Genomic DNA, 27159 nt, shown 5'->3' with positions numbered 1-27159 from the left:
AGCACAGTTCCCTCCAGCCCTCAAACCTGGTCCAGAAGATTCCTGGTAACTGTGTGCTACACAGGACCCACAAGGAAATATCTGCTTCCACCCTCATTATCTCTGGGGAATTGAAACTGGATGGAAGCATGAAAACAAAAAAAGATTGAGATGGAGAGATTTTACCTCTCTTGTAAAGGGGGTGGAAGACAGCCAGGTTCGAAGGTGACTTAATTTAAATTTTTGCATAGAGATTTCTAAATATAGCTAAGTCACTTGGATCATCAGAATCCGACAGGACCTTAGAAGCCATCTAGTCCAAACATCTTCAATTTATAAAGCTGGTGGCTGAGGTTCAGGGAGGTCACACAAAAAAGAGAAGGACAGCGCGGAGTTCACCATGGCTCTGAGGTAATCTCCATGCCTTTGTTTGGTAAACGTTCGCTAAGCACTTACTGCGCATCAGCGACTATTCTATGCTGTGCTTACCCAGCAATGGAGAAACAGACAAAATCCCTGCCTTCGTTTAGTTTATCATGTGCCAGACACTGTTCTAAATTCCTTCCGCGTGTTCACACATTTAACCTATCTACCACTCAGTAAGGCATGTGCTATTATTATCCACGTTTTATAAATGAGGAATTTGAGGCACAGGAAGGAAATGGCAAGCCCTGACTTCAAAGTTTTGCAGCCTAACCTAGCAGCTCCATGCTCTTTAATGATGATTCAACATTGCCTACTGAGGGATTTCTTATACCCAAAGGTCTATTCCAATGCTGCTCTCTTGAAAGTGAGTCCAAAACTCCTTATATTACATCACACCATCTCATTTGCTTAGGAAAAGAAAATCAAATAAGGGTAGGCATCTTCTGATAGCTGCTTTAGATTAGAGATCAACTCCCTGCAGTCCACATCTTTCACTTAGATGTATTATTTTTTATCTTTATCTCTTTTGATTTTTTATTAACTTTTTAAATTTACGATACATAACCACACACAAACACAAACATTCTTACCATATGATCATTCGTATTCTTGCTCTCATTTGTATCATTAGAGTTTTACAAAGCAATGGCACATACTTCCCTTGAGCCTCAGCACAATCCTTTGGAGTAGGGATCATTAACTATGCTTCACAAGTGAGGATGCAGAGGCACAGAAAGGTTAAGTGACTTCCCCAGTGTCACCCAGCAAAGCCAGACTTACTCCTAGGTCCTCCGCCTGCAAGGCTAGAGGCTTGTCTCCTGACACTAACAGAGGGTCATTTATTCAAAGAGAAATAAATTGGCTCTTTGTGCGTGAGGGCAGAGTCACCGACCAAGAAGGGCTCACAGATATTCATCTGGGTAAGGAAAATGATGGCCATCCCTTTGGCCTCTTAATGGCATAATTCCCAGTACTTTTTCGCATATACATTTAAAGAAAAAACTTTTTACACGGCCCATTTTTTAACCTACCCATTTGAAGGTACTGGAAAATTCCCCGACTTGTAATTACAACGTGGACTGTGAAACAGCAAACTAAAACATTCTTCTCAGATAATGTCTGATTCTACTAAATTTTTTCTTCTTTCTCTTCGAGAGTGAATGTGAATCTGATTCTGATTTCCTGCATTAAGAAAACTCAGGAAAGTGTAGGGGAAAATGTAGGGAAATGATGGAATTGATTCCTGTGTTTAAACTATGCCAAGGTATAGCTAGCCATCTGCCTAGCTTTGGTACAGACCACTTGTGAACAACCTTTTTTTCTCCCTCCCTCCCTTTTTCTTTCCTCCTCATCTTCCTTCCCTTCTTTCAACTATTTTTTTCTCTAAGCGCCATATCAGAAAAATTATAAATGTCTATAGGCCAGGCTTGCTTCCCTATCCTCCCTCCCCATTCAAAATGAAAATAGCTTTATAAAGTCTCATGGGAAAAAGTATATTTTTGCAACTATTTTATTGAATAGGAAAACATCAGTGAGAAATTTGTATGGCTTTTTGCTCACCTTATTGTTACTATGTAGGCATGTATGAGAACTGGCACCACGGAGTCAATCATCTTTCACCCAAAAATTAGATCGCAGGATGTTTTGGGTGAGCCTGGAGGATGCGGCTTGCTCATCCCAGGTTTAAATACTCTGGAACTTGATGTGTAGCCTACATGCTGCACTTGTGTTTGGCTTCATTCTAGTGATGGGGAGCAGAGGTGCAGGGGAGTGTCTGTCCATGGGGTCGACTCTGACTAGGTCTGCATTCTCTCGTGTCCGCAGGGTGTTTCCCAGTGTTGACTTTTAGTTCTAGCTCATGTGTAGAAATAGTTCCACCTCTGAACTCACTGCAGAAAAGCATACCTGTATGAGAACCTTCTAGAACACTTCAGAACCATAAGCACTATGGCCGTAAGAGCTATGGCCTTTGGCACTAAACAAACCTCTCCTTGAGTAGGAATGACTTCTGGTTTCTTTCTGGACCCTTCAAGCTAATCTGAGCCAAATTCTCAAAGTGTAAATGCCTCACACGTATCTTCAAATAGGTTGGGGTGCTTTGTTTGTTGCACTCAGCACTAGTAGGAGGATTAAACATCTGTGTTGTTAACAGCTTTCTGAAGAAGCATGTTCACTTTCTGTGGATTTGGAATGACTCGGGAAAGGCTGATGGGTCCGTTTGTAGGCAGGTAAACAATTTCACAGCTGGGACTCTAAGAAGTAACCCCCCCGTAAATCGTTTTATGAGGGTTTCCTCTTTATAGAAAGGAAAGATAAAGAGTGGGAAATGATGAAACAATGATGTGGAATGGGTTTTAAGGAGAAATAAACGAGAAATCAAATTTCATAAACCCATAACATTTTCAGTAGACTCCACGTAATTTCAAGAGGCCACCTCTAGGTTTATGAGAGATACAGCTGACAGTATATGTGAAAAATCACGCACAACAGGTCTGTTTTTAAGAGCTAATAGTCTTCAGCTTGATCATGCCAAGGGATGAGTGGTGTATTCCTTTACCCACTTAGAACATTTCTTTACAAAGAAGAGCACTCTTTCCTTCTCTTCCTTTGAAGAGAAAGAAAATGTACGAGTTCCATTTGTGAACGTAGAAGAGAAAGGCATTTTGTTTTCCCCTCTCAGACTATTTCCCACAGATAAAAATGGAATATGTACCTTAGCCCTAAGACATTAACATCCATCGCCTTACATCTTTGCTTCTCATATGTGTTGTGTTGGGGAGAGAGACCTGACTCTTACTGGTGCTTTCCATTGGTAAGTTTTCACTTTAATTTCCTTAGAGTCATTTTCAGAGTCATAAATTACTATGCAACCCTTTCATGTTCATCTGCCACCCTCTGTTTAGAACATAGGGCTTCTCGCTAGCACCTAACAGTTTCTGGCCTGGGTTCTAGTCCTCTGTTGATAAGTGGATGTGTGGTTTCGGACAAATGATGTGACCTTTCTGGGTCTCTGTTTTCTCATCTCTGAACTCTGGGTGTAATGCTAGAAAGACAATGTCTAAGTTCCTCTTAATTCTAAAAATTGTGATGATTTGTGGGGCCAAGTAAAGCTGGGTGGTGATTTGCAACTAGGAACAAGGACTTCAACATCATGAGATCTTTATTTCAACAATTGGAGCTCACGGGTAAGTTTGTCAGAGAAAAAGCTTGAGAGAGGGTGAGACTGATGGATTTCTTGAGAGAAGAACTCAATCTTAAATCTTAATGTTTTAGACCATCAGCTTTTAAAGCAAGTATTCTCCATTTTAGGTTTTCTATAGTTTTATAAAAGTTGCAATCATGCTCAATTCTAGATGTGCCTGTATTAAAATATATTGAAGAGGAATGCCTTGCGCCATGTTAGAAAGCATTTGAAATATCTCATTTTAATTAAGAAGGTGACCACAAATGTGGCATGTCATAAATACCAATCTGGAGACTCTCTTTCATATATACTGAGGTCCACAGAGACCATTGCTGTGTTTGGATAGGAAGAATGGAGTATTCAAATGATCATTAGTGATCTATGCCGCATTTCAATATAGTATCAGCTGTTTTCCTTAAAAAAAACTCATAGAAGGCATGTAGTTCACCTTTATATGAAGGGCAGGGAGAAAGGATAGAGATGATGGTGGAAGGAGGACAACAATATATTGTCCTTATTAAGTCTTAGTTTATCTAAATATCACGTTAATTAATTCTTTATTCTTCTGTGAATCTGAACGGAAAATTCTGCACATTGGAGAGTCAAGTTAGTGGTTGGGAAATGGCTGGACAAAATTCAATTCATAGCATTCTCTGTTTTAAAGTAGGGAATGTCAGGGTAGATGATGAAACTTGATGTCTTCCTTAGTCTTAAGTAAAGTGTATCTGTTAACATGTTATAAGTTAAAGTGAAAGCTCAGACGGCTTCTAGATATGGCTGGTTTGACATATCTTTGGGTTCTGCAGATGTGATTAGTTTCACATATAGTTTAACTGTGGTTTGAAAGGAGAAGCAACATCGGATTCTGGAAATAGGGGCGACTCTAGTTTTAACTTTAGACAATAACCACTCACCCTCATCTTCTGTCTCATCTTTGTAAAATGCATATAATATGTATGGCACGAGGGAGTTGTAAGAATTAAATTAGTAGTTTATGTATAGAATCTGGCACATAGTGACTCCTTGAAATATGTTAATCCTCCTTGCCCTTCTTTAATAGGGAAGGTGGCTTGGATAAAAATCTATGGACAAGAAATTTAGTAAGTGGATATCCTAATTTTGTCTTTGCTGGTCAATCCATTTATTTGAGAACTTGTTATCCAGTGTTGCAGGAGAAAGTCAAATAAAACAGATCAGATTGGTGCCACTATAAATTAATGACACTGACCTCAAATTGAGGCTGCCCTAGCTCTGCCACTTATATGTTTCCCCAGTCAGTGGGGTCTCCTATCATTCATGAGTGTTTCAAATGTTGTCCACTCTCAAAACCTCTGATCCTCCTTCTTTACCTCTCTCGTGCCATCTTGTTCATTCTGTTTCAGCAGATGACATTGACTTCCATATCATAGATAAAACAAAGGCCATCAGATGAAATGTTCTTTTATTTGCACCTATTATTTCTTCCTTCCCTTTGATACACTAAAGAAGGTACCTCTTCACCCAAATAAAATTGATCTCTCCATCTTTGCTTTGCATCTAGCCCCTCTACCTTCCTGCAAAACTTACTTTATTTTTAGTCCCTTCTTTCTCTTGTATTTCAACATCTCCTTCTCTAAGTGTGTTTAATTTATACTGGCGTTTAATTTAATTACTCACCTCTACCAAGGTTTCAAAATCTTTCTCTTGAACCTCCCTCCCTCATTTGTCTTTTCCCTTCCAACTCCTTTCCTTACTTCCTACTCACTTACCTTAAAGTCAACACTCATCTCCATGTTGCTAAAGCCAAGGACCATTCTTCCATCATCTCCAACTGAATACATTAAAGGCATTTCTAACTCAGCATGTCCCATACTGAACCCAGGATATTTTCCTCCAAACCAAATTATGTTTTTCTCAAATCTCTGCCCAATTTACTAGCTCTTAGTGGATGGTAACTGTTGCCCTTAATTCTCTTTTTCTAATCATTTCGTATGTAGTACATAACCAAGTCTTTTGATTTTATATTCCATACATCTCTTGAATCCATTCACTCTTTCCACTTCTACAGCCTCCTGTTATTCCACTGTCTCCATCATAGTCCATTGCAATTTCCTCCCAACTGGTTTCTAAGTACTTTCCAAGTTTTCTCAATGGTGCAACTGGTATTTTCTTTTTGAAAATACAAATCTTATCATAATACTCCTTTGATTAAAACACAACAGTTGTTCGTTGCTTTTGAGATTAAAAAAAAACAGTCCTTACCCTGGCCTGCTATGCCATTCAAACTGTTTCTCTAGCCCCATCCTGGTTCTTAAGTCTCCTGTATTTTTTTATTGCATGGGCCGGCACCGAGATTCGAACTTGGGTCTCTGTCATAGTAGGCAAGAACTCTGCTTGCTGAACCACTGTGGCCCGTCCTCCTGTTTGTCTTTGTTGAATCTGAAATAACCCCCCCTTCTATTGGTGTGTGCTGTTTCCTTCATCTGAGATGCCCCTTTCCCCATTATGGTTCCTTCAATTGATTCTCTTTAGATATCACTTCAAATATTATTGAATTTGCTGAGCCTTTCTGGATTCCCCAAACCAAATTTGGTACCCACAGCTCTTATCAAAGTAGTAATTTAACATTTTGTGATTACTGGGCTTGTTTAGACAGGCATTATTCCCTGAGAGTAGAGTTCATGTGTCTGGCTCATCACTGAATCTGCATGAAAGAACAAAAAAATAAATAACTGAATAAGTAATAGAGCATGATAGCTCTACCTATTCTTAGGACAAGGACAGGAGAAATATAATAGAGGTATCTACTTAGTACTGTTCTATTAAATTTGGAGAAGATTCTCTTTAGGTGGCAAAGGCAAATTCATGTTTCCCCTTTTACAACATGAAGTTTTTGCTGAGAGGCCCTTGTCCTGCTAGGACCTTTCCATTCAGGTGTGGTCTATCTGATCAGCTCTTGCAAATGGAAGGTGAATGGAAGTTATGTGTTTAATTTCAGAAGCAGCCATGGCTTTTCCCCTTCCAACAGCTGGAAGACAAGGACTCTGAGACCTGGGGGAGGCCCAATGGGAGCAACGTAAACCTCCGCATTACCACCTACGGGGTAGATGCCCACTGAGCAGTAGCATCCACATTGTTACATGGGCAGGAAGTGATCCTCTCTTGCGGGGGGAGGGGTGGGACCAAATCTAGCCCACCACCTGTTTTAGTAAATCAGTTTATTGGGATTCAGCTCTGTCCGTTTGTTTACTTGTTGTCTATTGCTGAATTTACAGGATAACAGTAGAAGTTAGTGGTTATAGCAGAGACTGTATGATCCTCGCAGCCTAAAATATTTACTATTTGGACCTTTATGAAGAATTTGCCAATCCCAAGCTTAGTGTGTTAAACAGTTATAATTTGGGGGTTCATTTGTTGTAGCATCTGATGTCATCTTAACTAATAGTCTTCCCCAAACATAAATCTTACTCCTCTCTGCACCCTCTCATTAACTGATTCATTCTAACAACAAGTATTTATTGAGCCTCTAAGGTGTGCTCGGTATGGAAGATATCAAGGTGTGAACGAGATAATGGTTCCTACCCTTAAGAAGTCTATGGTTTGATAGGAAGATAGAAAAGTCAATTGGCAATTAAAATAGTGGCACCTTGGTGGTAAACATAAGGTACTAACAGCATATGCAGGAGAGTGCTTATCCCAGACTTGGGAAAGGTGGTCAGTTTTCCTTAGAAGCAGACTCTCAGGTGGAGATTAGGGTGTGGGAGTTTATCAGGCAGTGCTCTCCAGGTACCACCTTAGGGAAGGGAAGGAAGCAGGAGAGAGCAGCAGGAGAAGTTGGGCAGCAATGTTTTAATAACAAGGGCCTCAGCTAAACCTGCAGGAAGCGCTGAAGCTGGGATGACTCTAACAGGTTCTCCTGGATTAGGGTGAGGCAACTGGGCCTTTAAATTACCGCATCTCCAGTCATTGGGTGTAGACTGCCCCCAGAAATGGCGTGTGACCTTGGGCTGAGGAGTATTCCTCAAGAGAGGGTGGATAACAGGGAGAGTAAGCTCTTCAGTCCTGCAGGGGCGATTTAGATGGTGCACAGAGAGGCTCCTACAGGCATGTTCAGTGACAACTCCCTGGAGAAGTTGTGTAAGCTTAAATCTAAACCTTGAGCCAGGATTTCCAACTTGAATAGTGAGGGAAGGATAATGGGGAGTGTCCCTGACAAAAGGAAGAGTGTGTTCAAATTATAAAAATGAAAAAGGACATGAGAAGATTAAAAACTGAAATTTCAGTCTATTGGCCAGTATGATTTGACTTTCCAGTATGGATTTTCCATCTTTGTCTGATGGAAGGTGAGGAGTTGGTCATCTGTGGGCATTGCACTAATTGATTCAAAATTGCAGAATACCTCTGTTCCAAGAAGCTCCAGGTCTTAATTAAAATGATCTTATTTTTTTCTTAAAACTAAGTATCCCTTTTTTTTAAATTATTATTTTTATTTTTTTATTTTTTGCATGGGCAGGCACTGGGAATCGAACCCAGGTCTTCAGCTGTCAGGCAAGAACTCTGCCTACTGAGCCACGGTAGCCCACCCTAAGTATACTTTTTGTAGGTACAATTTGACTAAGCCTGCCATCTGGGGGCAGCTTTACGAGATCTGTATTAGGAATGAGGTATCTTTGTTCTCACATAGTTCAATTTTCTTGAGCCAGTGGTTCCTCAGCCAAATCATGATTTCTGTATCTTCTGGAATTCTCCATTCTGCTCAGAAGCCTACCTGCTACTAACCAGGTAGCCTTGATTGATGGTGCAAATTTGAAGGAATAGCCAAAACTTCCACCTCAGAGGAAAATGGATGTTAGATAATTTGTAAACACAAACATAGGGTACATTTCAAAGAACACAGGATATATTTGAAAATGGTAAAGTGATTGGGCTTAGTTTGAAAACAACTGAATGATGTATAACAACCTACTGCAGATGAATGAATAGCCTCTATAGCAAGAATGTTTCCCAATGATGTTTGTTGTAAATGTCCAGGAAGGGTTTTATGCACCTAAACAGGTGACAAACATCTTGAAAATCCCATATTTTAAATTCTATACTCCTAAGTATATGACTTTGCAGATTCCTTGAATTAATAGACTGTGAATTAACTATGAAACTTCTGGCAGTCATCTTTTCTTTTTTAGTTATTGGGTTACTAGTTAACAATATCCAATAAACTTATTTATTTTTTATTATATATTTTTAAATGTTGATTTTGTATTATTTGCATGCATAGCAATCTAAATGTAAGTATAAAGCACAAGAAAAAAAAACACATATTCTTTAACCATTCATGTTGAGAATAGAATATTACAAATACAAGTTTTTACCTGCATGCCTTTCCCTGTTTCTCTTCCTTGTCCAAAAGTAATCATGACCCTTAACTTTTGTTTAGTTTCTTTGGTTTTTAAAAAATTTTTAAATCACATGTATATTTAACCTAAATAATAGTTTTGCTTGTTTTGAGTCTAATAAAAAATTGTACTAAATTTAAATTTCTACAGGAATTTGTTTATATCCGACTTCATTTGTCTAAGATTTACAACTGCTTTTGCATGTAGATGTAATTTACTTGTTTTCAGTACTGTATAGTATTCCAAAGTGTGACTATACTACAATATATTTAGCCATCTTCCTTTTTTTTTTCTTTTTTTGGCTGGGTGTACTTTATTGATGTACATGACAAGGTAGAGCTCTCAGCCACTCCCCTTCTTCGGGGGTCTGGGATGGAAGCAGTGGAGGATGGGCAATTCTAAGTACTGGTGTATCAACTTGGGGCCAGGACTCCCCAGCAGCTGAAAGTCTCTCTTCCTCTCATGCTGTCACTGGGGCTGGTGGTCCAGGGGCTCTTACTCCTTGGATGCCATGTAGACCGTAAGGTCTACTACCCTGCTGTTGTAGCCATATTCATTGTCATACCAGGAAATGAGCTTAACGAAGTGTTCATTGAGGGCAATGCCAGCCCCAGCATCAAAAGTGGAAGAGTGTCACTGTTGAAGTCACAGGAGACAACCTGGTCCTCAGTATAGCCCAGAATGCCCTTTAGGGGGCCTTCTGATGCCTCCTTCACCACTTTCTTGATGTTATCATACTTAGCTGCTTTTTCCAGTTGGCAAGTCAGATCCACGATGGATACATTAGCGATAGGGACGTGGAAAGCCATGTCAGTGAGCTTCCATTCAGCTCCGGTATGACCTTGCCCACTGCATTGGCAGTGCCAGTAGGTGCAGGGATGATATTCTGGGCAGCCCCACAGCTGTCACATCATATTTTCCAAGAGGTGCCGTTCACAGTCTTCTGGGGGGCAGTGATGGCATGTACGGGGGGCATGAGTCCCTCCACAAGGCCAAAATTGTCATGGATGACCTCGGCCAGGGGAACCAGGCAGTTGGTGGTGCAGGAAGCATTGCTGACGATCTTGAGGGAGTTGTCATACTTCCCATGGTTCACACCCATCCCCAACATGGGGGCATCAGCTGAAGGGGTAGAAATGATGGCCCTTTTGGCACCACCCTTCCAGTGAGCCCCAGGCTTCTCCGTGATTGTGAGGACACCAGCGGTCTCCACAACATATGCAGCGCCAACATCAACCCATCTGACGTTGGAGGGATCTTGTTCCTGGAAGATAGTAGTGGGATTTCCATTGATAACAAGCTTTTCATTCTCAACCTTGATGGTGCTTTGAACTTGCCATGGGTGGAATCATACCGGAACATGTAGACCACGCTGAGGTCACTGAAGAGGTCATTGATGGCAACAACCTGCACTTTGCCAGAGTTTATAACAGCCCTGGTGACCAGGCACCCAATAAGGTCAAATCCGTTTATTTTGACCTTCATCCTTATGCCTCAGAGATGCGGCTGGCACTGCATGAAAAGATGAGGCTGTTCGTCAAACTTGGAGTAGCAGAGAGACTAGCCATTTTCCTTTTTATTTATTTATTTTTGGTTTTTAGCCAGTTTCTACTGATAGGCCATTTTTTCGTTTCCAGATTTTTTTTTTTTATCTTTATAACAAACCAGGCTTCTCTGAACAACTTTTATATGTTTCCCGGAGCATATGGGCACTTTATTGATAGATAGATTGATTGATTATTGATGGATTGATTGATATAGACCTAGGAGTAGAATTGCTGAGTCGGAGGGTATGCAGATGTTCAACTTTATAACATAATAGAAATTGCTGTCCAAAGCGGTGGCACCGATTTAATTCCTACCAGCAGGATATAATAATTCCCTCTGCTCCTTACACTTGATGACACTTTGCGCTGTGAAAGAAACACAGCAGGGTGATCAGGTGAGTGGACCCTAGAGCTGATATCCAGGTTCAAAACTCTGCTCTGTCACTAGTTGTTTGGCCTTAGGCAAGGTGTTTAACTTCTTTTGACCTCCACTTCTTTCTCTGAAGAATGGGAGGTAATAATGAGCTTGCTTCTAAATCCTCGTTTAATAAGAATTAAATGTGTAACTATATGTATACGACTTAGAACATATCAGGATGCTTAGCAGTACTGTGGGTTTGCTATGATTTTAATAACTTTGCTATGATTTTAATAACTTTCACCAATCTGACGTAAAATTACTGCACACTAGTTTTACATTGCCCTATCTACCGATCCAAGTTGTTTACTGGCCTTTCTCCTATTATGTCTATTCATAACTTTTAGTTATTTCAAACCATAGCTATTCATCTTTTTCTTCCATTGTTTTGGAGTGCTTTATATATTCTAGATAAAACAAAATAAAACCTTTCTTACTCTATGAGTTGCAAATATGTTTTCCAAGAGTGTAGCTTACTTTTTTACTTTCTTTATGGAATATTTAATGTTTCTTTTATCATTAGTGCTTTTTGTGTCATGCTGAAGAAATCTTCCTAATTCCAAATCATAGCAATGTTTACTTACAATTTCTTCTGAAAGGTTTAAAGTTTTGCCTTTCTTAGTTTTTAATCTATAATGAATTTATTGTAACAATTAATTAGAGGTAAGAAATATTTTTCATATTTTGTATATGTGTAAATCACTATCTCACTATCATTTATTAAGTTACCCTTTTACTTATAATTTCATCTCCAGTGAACTGCAATGTCATTTGGCCCATATGGCATGTTTCCATATGGACATTTATCAGTTTTGAGCTATTAGGTTTTATTGATTAATTTGCCAATCTCTGCACCGATATCACTCAGTCTTCATTACTATTATTTTATAGTATATCTTGGTATCTAGTGCAAAATGCCTTCCTTTTATTTTTTTTGTACTTTAGTAGTGCTTTGAGTATTTTCTGTTCTTTGCTTTTTTCATATAAATGTTAGAAACAGCTTGTCAAGTTCTTTTAAAAAACATGTATGAATTTTGTTTAAAATTGCATTGAATCTTGATCAATTTAGGAAAAATTGATATCTTTATGATATTGAATCTTCCTGTCCATGGACCTATATAATTTTAAGTTTCCTTTTTATGTATTTCAATAAAGTTTAATTTCATTCTTGCAGGGTTTTTTGTTGGATTAATTCTTAGGTGTGAGATTTTAGATATACTGTTACCTCCAGGTAGAAATACAATGGATTTTTACAGATTGTTCTTATATTCAGCCATTTTATTAAATTATTTTATTAATTCAATGATTAAGCTGTAGATATATTGTTTATTCCATATAGAAAGTGATATCATGATCAAATAAGGACAGTTTTGCTTTAAGCTTAACAATTCTTATCTTTTACTTCTTTTACTTGACATGATGTACTAGTATGAATTTTCAGTATTGATTATCTACAGATTCCCTTTGTCATTCTGTCCTTATCTTGTTTCCTTAAAAATATGCACTATCATCATAGAGTTGTGAGAGGTAGCTGTTTACCCCTTTCTTATTCTCCAAAAAGCTTGAATAAGTTTGCAATGATATATTCCTTGAAAAATTGTTAGATATCATCTATCAAATTTCCTAGTCCGGTGGAGTTTGTGTTTTTGTTTTGTTTTATCTTATGGGACTTTTCTAAACTACTGATTCAGCTTCTTTAATTGTCAACTCAGTGTTCTTATTTCCTCTGAGTCACTTTCGGAAAATTATATTTCTACCATCTTACTTTGTGCTTTCTATTTGCTTCTCTTTTTATTCTTTTATTCTATTTTCTTGCTTTTTGGAGGATTTTTGTTTCAGGAATCTTTTTTTTTAATTGAAATACAATAGAATATAACACATCGGAACACATCATAGTTCCCTAGTAAGCTTAAGCTATATTTTGTTAAATTTTTTTTCAATTATAGGTGTACATATACTTTGTTTTACAGTCGGGAATACTTGAAAGATATAGTTGTAGTGAGAGTCTTTGGTGGTAAACCATTTCCTTTTGTCGTTTATTTGAAATTTCTTTATTTTGCTTTTGTTCTAGAAAGATAGTTTTGCTGGGTACTTAATTCTAGGTTACAGTTATTTTCCTTTAACATTATGGAGTTTTAATTCTGCTGTGTTCTAGCCTTCTCTGTTGCTGTCGAGAGGTCTGCTATTAGTGTTTTTAAGATACTTTCTATGTTTGCTCTTTTAGAGTTTCCCTATGAATTACCTAGGTGAGAATTTCTTTTTACTTATCTTGCTTGATTTCCATTGAAGCTTTCGATTCATGTCTTTCATCATCTGAAATGTTCTCAGTCATTATCTCTGAATATTGTCTCTCTCCATTTGCCTTTCATTCTGATAGTGTGATTCATTTTATATTAGAATCACTCTATCCTCCATTTGTCTTTGCTTCTCTTTTAACATTTCTCTTTCCTGCATTTTGGATAAGTTCTTCAAATATATCACTAATTTACTAGTACACTCTTCAATTGCGTCTCATTTTCAATTTAATTCAACCATTGGTATTATAATTTCAACCATTTTGCTTTTCATTTCCAAAATCTATTTAACTCATTTGAAAATATTGCCTGGCCATTTTGGTTTTTCACTGATTTTTGAAATCTTCTGTTTGTAGGCATTTCATACATAATTATTTTGTATCTTGGGTTTCCAATGTCTGAAGACCCTGGAATTTTGTTATTTTTGCTGACCTTTACTTATGATAGCTTGTTTTCAAGTGTGGTAATTATTGATTGTGAGCCTTATTCATTTACTCTTAATTAACAAGAGTTCCTAGGGCTTAAATTGGAAATGCTGTCCTTCATGGAGGATTTGTGTTTACTTTTGATGAGAATGAGGGGGAATTGGACTTCTTTAGCTATATTTGCATCCTCAGAGAACATGAGGTCTTAACTTAAGCTCTTTCACCTGTTGAAGAGCCCGAGGTTTATTATCCAATTCCCAGAACGGGCATGGGAATTTGTTCTTAGGGCACCCAAGCTTTTTATTTCTACTTTTGGTTTCAGCTCATTATTATTTGTTGTTTCTGCTATTTGGAGACCTCTCTTACCTTCTCTGAAGGCTAACAGTGTCTTACTATTTTTTTTTTGTAATTTATCCAGGATTTTGTTGCATTGTAATGGGGGGATTGTTCAGTGTATCCTATTTTCCCTGAAGTCAGAAACTGAGGTTAGGCAGCTATGTTTTGATGATGTTGATAATAATCATTCTAATAATATTGCTAACAACCGTTCACTATTTGTATGGCATTACTTAGTTTCACAATATTTCTGTTCAGGACATTTTATAGAAAATGCATATTAATATCCAAAATATTAAATACTAAGTCACATCAGTGTTTACAGCCAGAACCAGGAGAAAGACCCAGATTTCCAACCCCTGCTTTCTTGTTCTTAATAAGCTATGCTGACGTTTCCAGCCTTTCCATACCAGTCTTCTCATAAATTGAGAAATGACTTTTGGGGCTGAAGATAAAGAATCCTTCTAGTCTCCAAATACAAGGAAATATTGTTTTGATGATTTTTTTCAGAGAAGAATATTTTAGAAGTTCCTTCAGTGAGCTATTTTAGATCTAGTAATTCTTCCAGCACTATTTCCTTTATTCCACTTGCTTTCTTCCTGCTGAAGTCTATACTCATTTCCTCCTCTCCCAAATTAAGAGTCATGCCCATCAAACTGTATGTTCCAATTCCTTCTTTTCACAATAATCACTTCTGAGCCTATACAAAGCAGGATTTGGAAATCTGGGCCTTTCTCCTGGTTCTGGCTGTAAACACCGATGTGACTTAAGTAAGATATTTAATATCTTGGATATTAATACGCATTTTCTATAAAATGTCCTGAACAGAAATATTGTGAAACTAAGGAATGCCATACAAATAGTGAATGGTTGTTAGCAATATTATTTCACTTCATGAAAATAATATCGAGGACCTAGTTTGTGCCTTAATTATCTCTCTCTTAAACTAAAGACATTCTCTGTTAACTTTTCATTAAAGAAATTATTCTCTAACCTTTGAACCATTTTTGTTATTCTCCTATGGATATTTCTCAGAAGTTAGGGAAAAGGAAACCTCTTCTGTTACTGAGAGATCTAGTCTCTCTTGGCAATACTTTTTCTTGTTCCAAGCGTAGATACATGCTAGAAACTACGCCATCCTTCAGCCAGTCACTCTTTTTTATATAACTGTGTCATTGATTGGGCCAGTAGTTAATGGTTCCTTTCTAGTTTTCTCTTTTGAATTACACTCTTGGGCAACTTTTTCTTTTTCCCTTAGTTTTGTTTAATGGAATAGATATTTTTCTTTGGTCTGAGAGGTTCAATCAAAAGAAAGTCAATGATTTCAATGTCTAATTATGTTATCATTAAAAAAAAAAGAGAGTGAAAACAGGATAAAGACATTCTATCAAAATCTGGCTTATGTGCTAATATTTTTATTTTGTAAATATAATTTTATGACCGGAAAACTATAACAAGAGCAACAATCACTCAAAACAATAACCAGGACTATCGCGTCAAATACTCCTAGATTTAGGAAAAATAAAACAGAATAAATCAATTTGTTGATCTAACATTCCACAGTTTCTCCTCCTCATAATTATGTCTGTTTTTGAAGTGCTTGCTAAATAAGGTTTCTCTAGCAAGTTACACAAGGTCATATGCCTGAGTTGAACTGAATCCTGTTTTCTGCTTTAAAAGTCGGTTTTAGGTAGTGTTACTGGAATTGACCCAATTGTTTCTATTCAAAACAAAACCACTTTTTGGAGCATTTTGAGCTTTGGTTACATTGCTTGGATTGCTTCCGGCATTTCTAGACAGATTTTCAGATTTCCTCCACCCCCTGCTGACTGGCATCACAATAGGTTTTATTGTCAAATGTACTTGAGTGTCAGACTACTAATTCCAGAATTGGAGCCTCTGGGGATCTGTTTCTGAAGACAAGGGTGTTCTCCTTGAATCTATTACGCCTCTCTCACTGCCCCACCCCTAGATTTGGAGGTGTTTGTAAAGCAAGCACTGTACAAACCTCATCAAGCAGATCATGAGCCAGTGTTACTCCCTGTAGAAATGAGCTGAAGGTCATTGCATTTAGCCATATGGTATACCTGCTTTTAATAGTTTGGGCCTTCCCCAATTCTCACCAAATTGTTAAGAAAAAGAATTGGCAGTAAAATTTAGCCACTTTTTGAAGGATTGGTGCTATCCATTTAGATGCAAATAAATAGAGAGGGACATAAGGATGAATTAGAAACAGACACACATACAAAAACATTGCCCTGTCCGTTGGGAAAGACTACCTGGGGGTCGTGGACATTAACTCAGATTAATCCTTCTTGAAGGTAAGGGCTTTCCTAGACACAGCATTAATGTTTACTTCTTTCCGTATGCTGAGACAAACCAGCAGGTTCCATACTTATAAAACAACAAGCAGGATATGGTAAAAGTATAGATGGAGTTCCATAAGGTTCCAGATTCTGGTAAGGCTTTGTCTAAGAGGTAATATCTGAGCAAGCTTTGGACAGGAGGCAGGATTTGGATTAGGAAGACCTAGGACTGTGAAGGGAGGGTGTGGGGCAGGGGTGGGGAGAATGTTCCAGGTAAAAAGAATCCTGGGTTCAATTGCACTGGAGTCAGACATCAAGGAGCAGGGTGAGTACAGCCAGCATTTGGGTTTGGCTGGAAAGTAGATCACGTGGTTGTCAAGGGTCAGAGACTGAGGATGGCTCATGACTAGGACTTGATTTGGTTGGCAGTAGGGAGATACTGAAACATTCTAAAAAGAGAGTGAACAATGGGAATTCTGCTTCAGGAGGGCTGGGGTTGTAGAAGTTTTGGCACATAGATATTAACTTTTATAAAAACACATCCCAAACCTTCAACAACCACTTAAGAGTTTATATACCTCCTTCTGGTCTTGGACTTTAGAGAGGAATGTCAGGGCTGGATGATGAGACCTGAATGTCATCACTGGGTATCTGGTGAACTGGCTGAGAGTAACTTTCTGGTTCTCCATAAGTTAGGACCTGATCTTTGCCTCTGGACCTTACCTGTTGCAGCAGATCTATGGAAGCTATTGTCCACTCTTATAAAGATCAGACTTTGGTTTTGAATCAGATACTCGTTTGGCTCTGTTTATTATTCGTGACACTTCAGAGTCCATCTTCTGGCATGGACTCTGTTGTCATGGAAACCTAAGAGCCACTGCTCACCTTTTCATACCATTTTATGAAATTATTTTTTCTCTTTTGGTGTAGAACTCTGATTTCTGACAAGGAATCACATATTTTTCCAGCGCATATTCTTTTTAGAAAGAACTGGAAGTTTTTTATGTTAATACATTTATTTTCCCCTGATACATTATTTATGCTAACTTTACATTTATTCTACATCTGTTAAAAATGATTACTTTGTCTTTTAGCATACAACCAACTGCCATCATACAATCTTGGGGGTTGGGGTGGAGGTGATAATTATATATGTACAATAAATTTAAAATATCTTATTAAAGTATCAAATTACATTCATTTCCATAATCTCTTAGGATACAGGTAAGGGTTATATATCCACCACCTAGATTTATGAGTGAGAAAATTGACAAATTACTTTCTAACCCCTTCAGTCAAAATGAAAAGCACTTTGAAGAAAAAGTTATAGATTCTAGGGATGAATCTCAATTTCTCTGTGCTTCCTCTGGAAATCCAAGAATTTGGCATTTACCTTAGAGATGAATGATTAAAATCCTGACTTAGGTATAGTCATTTTTTTTAAGGTTTGTATTTTTTCTGTCTCATTCTTTGGGGGTTTTCCTCTATGTTTCCATTTGAGTTAACAGTCTGTTCTTCCTCCTTTGACCACTATACACTGGAAAGAAGTAAAACTTCCTGCATTAGCATAACTTCCAAACCTGGCAGGTAGTATTTAGACATTGATTTATGGCCTCTAGCCTTCATTAGTTTCCATCCCTTTCCACACACGGAGACCCCAGTGTGCTCTGCAGATGCACGAGGTTTTTAATGGATGTGAACTTAACCATTAATGTAACATCTCTGGTTTAATGCAGATACCTTTGTTAAATGACAATATAATTACTAGTCATCAGCAAACCTCAAAAAGGTTGGGAGGTTGGATTCAGTTAAACACCCGAGAGCTCAGATGCTTATCTGAAGTTTACCCCTTGAGTTTGGCAAGTCCAGGCTAGAAAGCTCTCGAGATCTGTCTTACATATGAGACTTCTGTCAGTACTTCTTGCTCTGTTTCTCAATATCAGTACCTCTGAGTTTTTAGTCTTGGCCTATTGAGTACTGTAAAGCAAAATAGACAAAGAAAAAAAGGGAAAATAATCCCCATCAAATTGAGCTGAATACATTTTCACAAGTTGATGAACACAATTGGATAATGGTCTTATTGCCAACCTGTTTATCCCTGATTCTTGTTTAAAATGTTTATTGCAACAGCATTTTATAGCATTTTGTCCCCTGACCTCAGATGGGTGTCAGGGCAGTTGTTGAGGGTAACTCAGTTTACCCTATTCAAGGTTTTTTTCTTAGAATAAGCATTAATATTGCAACTTCCTTTGGTATGCTGGGCCAAGCCAGTAGGTTGTGCATGTATTAAAAAAATTGAAATACTTTCAACACTGTGTTTTGTGTTTAGTGTAGGAGATACATTGCATCAGTTGTGGTTCTTCTAGTTGTATGTTCCTCTAAATGACCTTTTTGTCCTTCTCTTGTCTTCTGTTCCATAGGAAGGTTTTGAAACAAAGAGGAACTTTAGTTACATGGATAGTTCAGTAATTGACTTAGAGACATTACTGTTGATAGCTGTTGCAATTTGATGATTTTTATTTCCTATATGAAAGCAAAACCCTGCAGCCAACATTACACATAGAACTAGTGAAGGTCATGTATCAGTTGATTATCTATGCAAATTGTAGGCTAGTAATGAAAATACTGCATCTTGTGATTTTAGTACTGATGCTTATAGTAGGATTTAAAAAAATATGTATTTATTTTTTATTAAATTAAGAATGTTGCCATCATCTCAGAGAAGTTTAGCTTAGATTAAATTCCACTGTTGATAAGTCTGAGCAGTCTGTTTTGGTTAGAATTCTTGTGAGACACACTTTTGAGATTTCAAGTGAGTCCATTTCTCTTCTCATATAAAAAAGGAGGAAACTGGATAGTTGGATTCAATTCTCCAAGTATATTTTGAGTAGCTGCTATGAGCTTATATAGTATGATGTAACAAGGGTATAAAAAGGCTTTTCTAGTAATCAACCCATTGATGAAATAAATGACTTTCTTGGGTGAAATTATTTATCAAAAAAGCCAATCACATAAGCCAGATTATTATATTATTTTAACTAGTTTAGCTCTGGGAAAATCTAGACTGCTTTTAAATTGAGCTAGAATTTGGAAGTCTTGGGCACACAGGAAAAAAACATAAGTTTTAGAAATAATAAAGTGCCACTGAAATCCAAATATGGGTATGTGCTTAGAGTCCAGTGTACAGTTTAAGAGAATTTTTAGTGTGTAAGTTGAGGGGAAATCCTTAGTTTCTATAGCTCTTACTAGCCTGGAATGTGCTGACTTCTCTCTGCCTTACAGATAGCTAGATACCTTCCTTGCAAGTCATCAGAGCAACAATTGGCTCATGAGTTTGCCCTTTGACTCTCTGCCTCCAAAGTTCATAAAGTCATTGAAGAGATCTTAATTGGTCATGCACTTTAACAAGCGCCATGCACAATATTTCCAGGAGATCTACTTGCATAATCCATTGGGTACATAAAATCTTTATGAACTAGAAGACAACGGACAGACTGCTTCAGAACTTTAGTATTCTCCACCAGATGAGTTATTGGAGATTCTCTCCACCAAAGGTAGGATAAACCAGAGATCAAAGGCCATTAGGGGCTCATTCTCACTGTTAGATCATCATTCTCCTGGGTTAGGCAATAAATTAGGGGAAGGTGAGCCTCATTCCTTCTCTTGTGGAGTACCTTTGTTTTCCATGGCAGCCTTTAAAAAGGCATTCAGTAATGCAACCAAGGAAGGTTTTTCCATCATTTAAAAAGGGCTCATTAGACTCTGCAAATTGATGCAGTACAAACAACATTGAGAGGGTCTGGGTTCCCACATAAATTAGCTCAGTTGGTGCAAGATGAAAAATGCTTTGGCCCTTACTGCCAGCACTACAAACACAGCCTGAGCTTGGAAAAAAAACAAGGTGTGCCCACTGTGTCTCTTACATCACCAGCACTTATAAAAGCGCTGTAATTAAAACTTAGCTGACAATTTGCTTAATGATGTGGGAGGCAGAAGAGAATCAGCGTAGGGCCCCCACATGTGGTTGGCTGCAGGCTCTGCCATCCAACAGCAGCAGCAAATGTGGTGGACACAGCGAGACTCTCCTTGACCTGAGAAAACGGTGACTAATCCAAGGAGACAGTGCAGGACCTGGTGAAGTCCAGTCAGCTGCCTTTAAATCATCAAGACCACTTTCATGATAATGAGTTTGTGTGAGTGAGAGGGAACTTAAGGTGTTTTGGAACCATCTATTTCTAATTAGCCTGGTTGAATTTAAGAAAATTAAACTATTCCCCACAATATAACTTAGACCAATTAACCATTTAATTAGTTCACTATAATAATATGAGGTTGGATTTCTAATTCAGTTCTCTTCCCTCAGAATTACTCAGAAAAGAAGCTTTTTTTTTTGCATGGGTAGACACAGGAAATCGAACCTAGGTCTTCAGCATTGCAGGCATGAACTCTGCCTGCTGAGCCATAGTGGTCTGCCAAAGAAGCTTTTTAAATTCCATGCGACATTAAGACTCAATTGGAACTCTATAATGCTTTGAATTCAGATCTCTGAACAAGCTCTTTCATCCAAATTCTGCCACTGATTCATCTTCCATCTTTGTACAGGATTTTGACCCCATCATCTCCTTGTCTGTAAAATTAGAAACCCAGCAGCTACGCAGAGATGATTTGTATTTGATTCTTGATGAGCACTAAACATTTGGAAAATTTGAAGCATTCTAGATAGATACAGCACATATCTAGATACTCAGTTATTGGAATCAACAACAGTATTCAATAGTTCTTGAGTTGTTCTTTAATAATTTAAAAATACATTTCCTTAAGTACCCTTAAGCTTGAAAATCATTTAACAGTAAATATCAAGAAGCATTTTCCTAACACAAGATGCTAAATATTTTGAGCTAGAAAGTTTATGCTCTTGCCAATTCTAAAGGCCAGCCCACCATTAATTCATAAAAAAAAGTCTGTCTGTATGTTTGTATCTTCCAAATCAAAGGACTACTTCTAATAATGGGGCTCTCCAGGTAAGCTGCCCAGAAAGTAAGGGAAATGGGATCTTAAATGCTAACGAGACCTTTCTTTACCTTTTGGAAGAAGGTTTAAAGTTAAAATCGATATTGAATAATAGGAAGATACAAACAGGAGGCAATTCTTAGAATCTGGCCTTTACCATCCTCCTTTGCCTTGGAAACTTCTAATTCATTTTATAGCATTTATTTATCAAAATAAGCGTCTTTTAGAATCAAAACTACAGGAGTGAATTTTCAATTTCATCTTGTGGATTTCTTAGGGGCATTCCTTTGATATCAAAAACTCATGTACATTGAAAGCTGCTTTGTTCAGGTGGCTACTGAGATTACACATCTCCTTGAACCACACCCTTTCCTGGGTTTTCACTGTAAAGTACATGGTTGGGTGTGATCAAGGCAGTTTATGATGCTGAGGCAATTAACCCAGTCGCCTCCCAGAAAACCAGGTCTATGGAAAGTGAGGGAAATAAAAGAATCTTGTTCAAGAACTGACTGGAATCATATGTACTGAGATTCAAAAAACAGCTTTTGTGTGAAGACCAAAGAAGTTCCAAAAATTGCTTTACACAGCCATTTGAAAACACTGATAAATGATAGATACAGGGCAAAGTGCATCCAATTTGAGAGGACCAGAAATAGACCATATTTGAACAGTTCCTTATGTAATACATTGCTTTAATGTTATTCCAACGAAATTATTATTATTTTTTTTGACAGGGGAATTATGAATTTCTTAGCCTAACTTAACATTTACCTTTTTTTTTAAGTCTTTTTTTTTAACAGAAGGGCAAATAACTTAATGAATATGCTTAATAAAGCAAATATACCAAGTGTATGATCTCAGATGATGCTGGCTGGTTGTGCATATAGCAGAATAAGTGGAAGAATACATTTTGGGGTTAGGTGATGTAAACTCCATACTCCAGCTTTGTTATTTCTTAGGTGAATAAATTAAGGTATGTCACCTCTCTGCCTTTAATTTCTTCATCTACAAATTCGGAATAATAATTACCTACATTTGGTGTTTGTGAGAATTAAATAATGTATGCTAAAAGTAACCTGCCTAATATAGAATATGCCACAGATGAGGCATTCACCACACTGTAACACATAACTGTAAGCAACTTGTTGGCAAAGGCTGTCTTTTTCATCTTCGTATATTCAAGGACTAGCTTCTTGCCTAGGGCATAGTAGATATAAATTTTATTAAATGATTAAATAAACAATACCTTATTTTTATATACATCTTAACTGTTTAGGGAGTGCTTTTATAAGCATAATCTCAGGCAACGACAAAGTACTAGAACTATGAGAAATGGCCAATACTCAATTCCAAATAAATAGACATGATAAAGTTCCTAGTGGGTTCATAGAATTAGACTCATGGCTGGGATGCAGAAGGTTTACTGAGCACATTTGGTTAATAACAGGGATTTTTTGAATTTAATACATTCCTTCATATGGCTTTGTTTAAATAATCATTAAAAACAGTGTAAAGAATGAGAGCTAAGACATTCCCCCAGATGGACAAACCTGACTGGTACTGTTGGGGTAGGTCCAGTCAGCTAAAGACTATCTATTTGTGTAAATTTAGATTCATTTCTCCACATTTGTCTCAAGGATATTCTGTCAAATGTCTGTAAGTCATAAAAGACCTATTCTTGCTGAACTTGTGTTGGCTTCTAGTGATCACCCCGTTTTTTCCCCAGACACCCACAAACCATGTCCTGGATTATATATCAATGCATAAAATATAAAAGGTCTAGAAGAGAAGCAAAACTGTGCTTGAGAACATCTTCATAACCAGTGCTTTTCTTGGTCCTGGTATATACCTATAGAACGCACTGAAACCTTATCTGTAGGGTAGTACTGACACTCATTTATTCAAATCATTGTGATGGATTTGGTGGAAACTGCTAGTTTACCTGTCAGTCTGACCAGTGAAATGACGATAGGGAAATGGAGATGAAGGAGGGGACAAAAAGGAAGGCTGGAAGGCACATTTTAAAACTTGGGCCACTCCCACCTTCTCTCCCCCCCCCCCCCCATATACATTGATGCTTCTTAAGCTTTTATGCATTTTATATTTCATTTGGGTCTTAAGAATGTCACAAAAATAGAGGGGGATAGCATTATCTGTATTTTTACATACATAGAACCCTGGGCACAGGAATTGCAAGTGACTTGCCTCTGTCCCCACAGTTTGCCGAGGTACATTCATTTGGTCATGAGGCAGGGAAGACTCATTATCAGACCACTAGAGCAGGTTCTGCAAGAATTTTCAGAATACTCATACTTGAACTGTGGGCTCTTCATAAAACAGCTACTCAAGTGCTTTTATTTCTTTCTGCCTTGCAGTCCAACAGTCCACTTAGTCATTTGACTTCCCAGCTGTGCTACTAAAAATAAATGGATGAAAAAGAAAACTTTTCTTGGCAAGGGATTTGATGTGTCGTCTTGTTGAAGGCCCTTCTTGATGTAGTTACTGAGAAATAGCATCAGCAGAGCCAGCCTCAAGAAAAGTCTCCCCTTACACTCCACTCCACCTGATATTTTAAGTAGATGATCATCATAAAATAGGCATAGTCAATCAGTTTAGGGAAAAGAAATACACTTATTTCTATTATTATTTGGGAAAGGAGAGTATTGTGAGAGACTACTGAAACCAAATTATTTTCTTTACTGTCTTATTAGGCTGCTTACAAATGTTAGCCATATATAAAGCCTAGATTTTGTAATTTGTGGTGGAGTTGCTGAGGAGATTAAAGAGTCCTGGAAATATAAACATGCATTTTTTCCACCTTGTCATCCTTTTAAAGAATGAAGATCAGATTTTCAAATCCAAGGTTACTGTCCAAGGTCAATGTCCAGGTTGCTATGAAAGTAAGACACAATGGGTTGGCTTAACAACAGGAATTTGTTGTCTCACAGTTTTGGAGGTTGGAAGCCTTGTTTCCTATGGTGTTAGTAGCTTCTGGTGAGCTCATAATGCTTGGAATTCCTTGGTTTTCCTCTCATATGGAGATGTTTTCTTTCTCTTCCAGGTTCCATTAACTCCAAGCTTCCATCTCCTCCCCATGGCTTTTTCTCCTGGGTCCAATTTCTTTAGCTTACAAGGACTTCAGCCATATTGGATTAAGGACCACCTTCATTCAGTAAACCACTTTAACTAAAAACAATATCTTCAACGTCCTATAAACAATAGATTTACACCCACAGGAATGTGGGTTAAGATGAAGAACGTGTTTGTTTGTTTGTTTCTGGGATACACAACTTCATCTGCCACAGTCAATTTCTACTGAAGTAGAACAAACCACATGCAGAATCTTCCTCCCTCTGCCTCTCTTTTCTTCCCTCCCTCCCTCCCTTTTTCCCTCTCTGCCTCCTTCCTTCTTTCTTTCCTTCTCCCTTTTTCCTTTCTCTTTTTCTTTGTCCTTCCTTACCTCCCTTCTTTCCACCCACCTTTTCCCCTTGCTTTCCTTCCTTCCTCACTCCCTCGCTTTCTGCACCCCCTTTTCACTTCTTGCTTTCTTTCCTTCATTACTTGTTTCCTCCTTCTTTCCTTTCCCTCTCCCTCTCTCCCTCCATTCCTTACCTCTTTCTACCCCTTGCCTTCCTCCATTTCTCCATCCCTTCTTGCCTTTTTCTTCCTTGCCTTCCTTTTCTGTTTCCTCCCTGCCTTCCTTCCTTTTCTCTCCCTGCCTTCCTTTGCTCCCTTTTCCCCAACTCATTGCTTTCTTTCCCCTCCCTTTTTCCATTCAATATGCTTTCATTCAAAATTCAAATATTTAGAGAGTACTACTACTAGGAGTCAACCACTATTCTAGACTGCTAACGACTGCCCTCTAAAACATTTCTATCCAGTCATCACCCCATCTGCATGAGAACAAATCTCTTGACTCGCTGTTTTCCAAGGGTGCTCTCTCCAGTTTTAATGGCTGTTAATAGTTGGAAAGGCCTTCCATTCATTCAGTTGAAAGGTGTTCCTATGCCTTATATCCAGTTTTACATCTTTTTCCCAGTAAAAGAACACATTTAAATTTCAGAGGAAAATGAGTATTTGAATTGGCTGGTATTTGCCTTGGCATGAAGGACAAAATATTTTTCACATTTAGAAAAATCAGTATGAAATTTTGTTTGACAGTTAGGGAAATCTCCATCTCAAGTCCTATTCATGTGTTGCTTTGCTCTGAGTTTCTCAGATAGGAGGTGGAGGGATCTTCCTTTGTAAGCCTCACCTCATTTTCCTTAATTCTTAGCTTTCTTGGAAAATACCCAATAAAATGCTGATGCGACTTGCTTTAGCTTTTCTTTTGGGAACCAGTGAGATCATAGAGTAAAGAAGAATCGTTTCTGAAGAGATGTGTTGAAGCATTCTTTATGTGGCTCATTAGAAACATTAATCAGCTCATTAAGTGAGTAACATCATACGTAGGACATGGGTAATGAGTCAGAATGAAAAAATGACTTTGGAAGCCAAATAAGAGATGAGGTTGAAGCCCTTGGGTTGTCTCTGGGTCAGGTAAATATACTTTGTAAAATGTCACTCAAGAAATCTATGAATTCAAGGGTAGGACTAGAAAAGTCATGATGGGGCTTGGAAGCCACTCATTTAAAAAGCATAGTTCTGGGGGTGCAAATGTAGTTCAGTGGTAGAATTCTTACCTGCCATGCGGGAGACCTGGGTTCGATTCTCAGCCCGTGCACTCCCCAAGCCCCCCCTCAAAAAAAAATTCAACAAATGGTGTCGCAATAAAAGATAGTCAAATGGAAAAATAATGAAATGTGACTCCCACCATACAGCATACAAACAAAAAAGTATAGTTCAGGGGCTCACTTTCTTGGTATTTATTTTTATTTGTGAGCCCCTAAATTTAAAAATAGAATAATATTTGGTAAAATTATTGTATATAAAGAAGAGCATCTCTTACCTAGATAGCATCCTAGGAAAGTTTCCAAAGTTAGGGGGGGAAATATGGAACTTGATGATGTGACACTTGCAGTACTTTCCTTGATGAGCTGTGAAGATCCCTTAAAATGAGAATGTATGTGTATCATGCTTGTGTTTTGTCTAAATTTTAAATAATTTAAATCAATTGATAAATCAAATTGCCTGTCTTTCGTGTTTTACCTAAATATTGAAACTGTGGAAAATGCCTTAGATCCATGTTAGAGCCAGGCTGCACCTCTGGAACTTTCTTGTGTGCACTATTAAAAACCCAAGAAGAGGGCAGAGTTTCTTGTGAGTGCTTTCAAAAAACCCAAGAATTCAGCAGGCAGAATTTTTGCCTGCCATGCTAGAGACCCGGGTTTGATTCCCAGTGCCTGCCCATGCAAAAAAAAAAAAAATCCAAGAAGAAGATAATATAAGTGACTATTTCTAGAATTTCTAAATGGAGGAGAAGTTTCCAAGCCTAAGACTTATGGAAAAAATTGGAATGGGAAAGATAGATTTCATCATATAAAATTAAATAAATAAGTTTCTAAATACCAAAGCTTCTTATGTAATCAAGATTAAAGGCTAAACAACAAGCTGTTAAAATATTCACAATCGGTATCATATTTAAAAAGTTTAAATCTTGGTATATAATAATATACATTATATACTATTACTTGCACACATTGATTTATAAAACACTAAGATCACAATTGATAAATTAGTAAACATTATAAATTAAAAGTTCATAAATATGGCTAACAAGCATGAAGTCCATAATAATTGAGATTCATTCAAATTAAAATTAGATGAGATGCTATTCCCCCAATTTTTTTCTTTCTTTTTTTGCTTACACAGTTATTAAAGATTTAAAAAAAAACACACCCAATTGTATTGGAACATCAACTC

At 37.6% G+C, this 27159-nt stretch overlaps 1 protein-coding gene and 1 pseudogene across 4 annotated transcripts in view; one reads left to right on the top strand and one right to left on the bottom strand.

Annotated features, from left to right (window-relative positions):
* The window catches only part of LOC143689673 (uncharacterized), a 208152-nt gene that overhangs the window by 23618 nt on the left and 157375 nt on the right, over positions 1-27159 (top strand). The gene's annotated exons all lie outside the window — the stretch shown is intronic.
* Positions 9457-10446, bottom strand: LOC143689672 (glyceraldehyde-3-phosphate dehydrogenase pseudogene; annotated as a pseudogene).

Source organism: Tamandua tetradactyla, chromosome 7 (assembly GCF_023851605.1).
Source record: "Tamandua tetradactyla isolate mTamTet1 chromosome 7, mTamTet1.pri, whole genome shotgun sequence".
NCBI lineage: Eukaryota > Metazoa > Chordata > Mammalia > Pilosa > Myrmecophagidae > Tamandua > Tamandua tetradactyla.
Note: the sequence above shows the minus strand (reverse complement) of the source record. Positions and strands in the feature narration are given on the sequence as shown.